The sequence below is a fragment of the Acartia tonsa genome, chromosome 2 (genome assembly GCF_053477335.1).
Source record: "Acartia tonsa isolate MP-2025a chromosome 2, ASM5347733v1, whole genome shotgun sequence".
In the NCBI taxonomy this organism is placed as follows: Eukaryota; Metazoa; Arthropoda; class Copepoda; order Calanoida; family Acartiidae; genus Acartia; species Acartia tonsa.
In genome coordinates this window covers 61,027,906-61,033,905 of record NC_137261.1, presented here as the reverse complement: position 1 = coordinate 61,033,905, position 6,000 = coordinate 61,027,906, and positions in this window count along the sequence as shown.

The following is a 6,000-nucleotide window of genomic DNA, read 5'->3' as shown; positions in this document are numbered from 1 at the left end:
ACTTAAGCTTTTCTTACATGTCTACATAACGTATTAAAATTTCATGAAGATCCGCCGCCGTTTTCCCGCCGACCGCCGACTGCGGCGGCTGGCAGCTGCCAAGTACATCTGCGGCCGCTGAACTTTATACTTTGATATTTCTAATGTAAAATTTACATAAAGATAAACATTTTCTGTAAAAAAATTGTTCTATTAGCTTCAATAATAAGAAAATTACAGCCCTCTAGCTCTAATAGGAACTGAGATAATAGCCCCCCCCCCCTGACCGATAAAGGTGCGGCAAGGGGCCCGACTGTAAAGGGTTAATAAAAAAAAGTTAGTCAAAGAGAGGCTTCATTGCAAAAAATTGTTAGCATACTGTTCATGCAAGTACATAGCTTGGGGATATACCACATACAAATTAGGATTTTAGCTTTTTAAAACCGAAGCTTTTCTATAATTAGGGTCGGTCTTTCATGATTTCTACGACAATTAGGGACGATTTACAATACTAAAAAGTCTGTATGTTTTACTATATCCTGTACTATGCAATTTTGCTACAAGTTTATGTACAATTTTGTTTAACTTAACAATTTACGTTCTGACGCTCTACAAGAGTTATTGTAAGTTTTTCCATCCTTCCTATTTTACAGCCTTGCTATGATGTTGTCATCCTTGTTATACATACATTGACGACATCTATCTATCCAGCTATATAAATCTACTGTACATATTGATTTTAAGTCCATAAATGTATTTTATAATATTAAATCTATCAATTGATCATCTAAATATATATCCAACTATCTATACAATGATATGTTTAACTTTATATATCTATTGTCTTCATCTATCTATATATCTATCTATCTATCTGCTATATTCTGCTCAGGTATTGCCATTAGTGTCTAATTTCCTAATTTCCTTATACATAATAGAGGAGGGTGGTGGTACAAAATTAGAAATGGTTTTTGGTAGCACTCCTTATTTGCAACAGTAGAATATACATTGAAATTATGACAGGGGTTAAATTGTCGTCAATTTAGGTTGCTATTATCACCAGTTCGATCATCCAGTAGGAATGGAAGGGACGGGGTAAAGCGGGTGGATGGGGGATCGTCATATTAGCCAGCTACAATTTGATGATAATCAGGTGTAAGATCCAACTAATAATATATCCATTTTGGTATACATATCCAATGGTGATCAACAAACTACCCCTATTGTAGATTAGAATTATTTGTTAAAACAATAAATCAAGATTTAATTAAATAACTAAAGTTTTAAAGCCAACAAGTGAAATTCTTTGAAATAAGTTTTTTAATTTAATACATTGTTACTGTATTATAGTCTAATGGTATTATTTTTACACAGCTTTTTATAAAATGTCATTATTTAGTATTATTTTTGTAAACCCCCTGTCTTGGAGAACAAATGGTTGGTTGTATATCTTTTTACTATTTAAAGTAGCAAGAGAGTAGTATATATATATGTAAGGTACCATCCTAGTAGACAAATTAGTATTAGAAATAATAAATACAATCATTTTTAACGACCTCGTTGGGGCTGGGTTCTTTTAAATTTCAAGACATTCTCTTGTAATGGGATGCAATACTCTAATGCCCACTATAGGATATTAGGTTAAATAACATCTAACAGACAACCAACTCTTTGATAAAATGTCCTTTTCAGACTGAGGCTGTTTCGGCATATGACTGAAAGTGGAGATCTTTCATTTCTGATGACAGAAAAACATCAAGTACTGTCCGACGGATTGATAGACTCAGTAGTTTACAAATCTTTATTTTAAGATGAAAACTGTTTTGCAGAAAAAATATAATATACATTAGATAAAGTAATACATAAAAATGCAAAAATCAAAATAGGTTAAGCGTAATAAGATCATAGATTGTTACCTGGTCACTATCTGTGCAAGCAGGACAGTCTTACAGATGAATTCTTCATGCACATATGATTCTTTTAACAACAATCAACATACATCTTACATCGCACGCATTCTATGAACAACAGAAGAACATGCGCTCAATGGAGTCAAATGCGCACCTTGCTAGTAATGCCGCACTTTTGGGATGTCTCTGGGAGACAGAAATGTCGTCATTACCAATTTTGGTGTAAGGATTAATAGGTTTGGAAATTTTCACAATAGTACACAACTCAAAGGACGCAAGGTTAGCTTCCTTGTCGATACAGAGGCATTACCCCATACTCTTACTAAGTGTCACCAGGGGTCAGGATGTCTATTTTTTTCTACCAAAATATCTTAGTTTTAGTTTCGGACTAATATGACTCTCCTTTGCAGTGAAGCTTCATAGAGGCCCAGGTACTTGTACCTTTCACCAGATTTTTGTGTTCTATAAAATTAAATCTTATAAAGTGAACCACGCAGCGGGCTAAAATAACAATCATCTCTTTTACCCCTATTCATCCTACTAGATTAACGAACTGACCAATAATTACCAGAGAAATAGCAATCCATGACAGTCTAAAAAACCTCTATTTTGAACAAAGCTGTATACATTATAAAGTATTATCTTCATTACCTTTTATGACCATTAGGACAAAATCAGGAAGGTAGGGATATGTTAATTGACTATAAGTCATACTAATACATTTTTATTTTATATTAGTTCAAACACATATTATCCCCACCAAATTTGTTAGCGAGCCTCAGTGATTTCAGTGAGCCAATGAGCCAATTTTATTAAAAGAATCCACCTATTATTATTTTAACCCTAAAAGATTGGGGATGGGGGGGGGGGGAAGAGGGGCGTAGTTAGGGATAGAAACACCCACCTCACAAATATTTTCTCTTTTTTGTGTAAAGATAATAAGACATTATTGAAATTTAAATTTAAGTTTAAAAATTAGACATAAGTGAGAATTTGATTTGTGTACCTAGAAGCTAAAATGTAAAAGAAAACCATATTGGTTCGGTGGTTAGCCAGATTCTTTGGTACAACCAGACACAAACAGATCCTGTTATTATATCATACATTGCTACATTAACTATCCATTTATGCCTATGAAACAACTAAATAGCTTGCTGCTGAGTCTTGATTTGTCGATATTACATTTTATTAGTTTCATTTTGCACAGGGCTCGGCAGCCGCGCGTTAGCCGCGGCTAAGCCTCAAATTTAAACATGCTTTGACATAACCTTTTAATGAGGGTTATCAAATTTGGGTAAGGTTTAGACTTCCAGCTGGTTTTTAAAATTGTGAAAGGTTGATTTTCCTGGCTTACAAGCGACTGAGGCGCGGCTGCTGAGCCTTGCATTTTGCAACTTATAAGACTAACAAGGTTTGATAAAAGTTATTAATCCTATATTATAAATCCTATTTTGCCTTTGTCTAAATTATTGGAGGCGCCGTCGCTAGTAAAATAGAAATGCATTGATTTATTTTGCATTTTTCAGTTTTACAAACGTCCGACTAATATAAGATATTTTGGCCTTCCAATTACATTTTTAAAAAAAGCATGAATTATCTACATTTCATACAATAAAATGCCTATTATTTCAAGCATCATTTAATTTGTATAATACCCTGCTATCAAAACTGTTTTAGCTATTTATTGCTGCGCTACTTATATACATCATTGCTTCGTTTACCCATCTTTTAATGAAATATCTTTTATATTAAATATTTAAAATGGTCTATCTATCAATTTTATAAGATCATGAATAAATACAAAAGAGTATAGTATAGAAAAGTATGTTATTAGATAACACATAAATCAAAAAGCTATTACTTTTTTGTCTGACTGTTAAAATAGCTATCCACTAAACCGATTGAGTTCTCTCTTTTATGGTAGCTGCATATTTTTTCCCGGATGGTTTATTGTTATTTCTAAAGAAGTTGTATCAACTTTTTTGCTTTTTATTTAAGATAGCTAGCCGGTTCTTTCAGTAAGTAGTAGATGTAAAATTTTTCATAGAATTCAGATATGCAATCGGTTTTTTTGTAGACCTCTTATTTTTTAAGTAATTTAAGTTTTAAAAAAAAATAATTAAGTCGGTTTTAAGGTACTAAAACGCAACAAAATAAAAGAAGAAAATGGCCAGTATGAACAAAAATAGTAAGATCTTTAATTTGACACCTTACTTTTAAAATTCTGTTGAGTAATTATTGAAAAAATCTATTTTTTTAACCTCGGTTTAATAAAAACTTTAGACCTAAATATTTTCTCAAACAGACATAAAAAACATGGGTTAATATATACCTTTAGAATCAGAAAAATATTACGAATCTATTCTAAGCAAAATTGAAAAAGTTTTATAAAACTATAATAAAAAAAATAAGTTTATTTTAAGAATCATAATTTTCGGCTTTAAAGGGTTAGCTTGAACCAAACCTGAACCAAACCTAAACAAAAGACAATGCAATGTAGCAGATATTTTTTAAACACAAGAAACAATAATGTATTTTTAACTGCATTGTTTTGAAGTTTATAAACAGACTGATGCATATTTGTTCATAATTTTTCATTCTTTACATGTTCTTTAATATCACTATATTTATTGTAGTATCTATTGTATATATTGTATGAACGTTCTCCTTTTTTTCTGGCAATTCTATAGGTTAATTTTATAGATAAAGCTTCCCGATTCGTCAATTTTTGCGATTTGTGATTGGCTAGTTTAGTAGTTACAATTCTTAAAATAAACTTTTTATTTTTTCTATTTTTTATTACAATTTTTTAAAACTTTTTCAATTTTGCTTAGAATGAATTCATACTATTTTTCTCATTCTAATGGTATATATGAACCCATATTTTTTATGTCTGTATGAGAAAATATTTGGGTTTAATGTTTTGATTAAACCGAGGTTAATAAAATAGATTTTTTCAACAATTACTCAACAGAATTTTAAAAGTAAGGTGTCAAATTAAAGATCTTACTATTTTTGTTCATACTGGCTATTTTCTTCTTTTATTTTGTTGCGTTTGAGTACCTTAAAACCGACTTAATTATTTTTTTTAAAAACTTAAATTACTTAAAAAATAAGAGGTCTACAAAAAAACCGATTGCATATCTGAATTCTATGAAAAATTTTACATCTACTACTTTCTGAAAGAACCGGCTAGCTATCTTAAATAAAAAGCAAAAAAGTTGATACAACTTCTTTGAATTTTTGGGGGGTTAATTTAAGTTATATGTATGTGCATTTCCTCTCCTCTCTAGAATAAAAAAAACTTAAATGCTATGGGACAATTGTCGTGAATTTAGGTTGCTAACATGGACTTCACTTATTGGTCAATTAGGTCATCCAGTAAGAGGTAAGGAGATGGAGTAAAGTGGGTGGATGGTGATAATCGTTATTTTAGACAGCTAAAAGTTTCACTTTATTAGAGTACTAGCGGCTACGCCCCTAGAAGTCTCTAGGGGCAAATAATGTGGGAGATACCTTCTACCAAAATAGTTAAGAACCTTCCCTTCCTATAAGAAGCTTGATTGTAAAGGAGAACCATATCGGTTCAGCGGTTAGCAAGATCCTTCGCAACATACATAAAAGCTTACTACTTTATATCTGATGCAACATCCAAGCTGTCGAACATCCATTACAAAGATTTCAATGTTTCAAAAAGTTTTGTATAGATATTATTTATCTATCCCTTTTCCCCTGACATGATCTGTTATCATAAAAATGATTAGCATCGTGATAAAACAAAATTGTTGACATTAAATTCAAATTTTAGGATAAATTTTCAATCAGCTGAAAATCGTTTTAAAAAAACAAGGATGACAATATTCAAAAAGTATATTACTTCAGAATAAAAAAATCTTGATATTTTTCTTTAAATGCAAAATTATTTGGATGTACTATTGTTTTTTAGGAATACTTAGTTACTTTGCTTTTTATTATTCTGCCTAATTTTCCTGAGAATCAATATTATATTAAGAAGAAAGGGGGCACGATCTATGAGTAACTTTACCCATAGAATTGGGACCCTGTGCCAACTTTTAATGGGTCTTATCAGCTAAAAGCGTCAGAAATATAA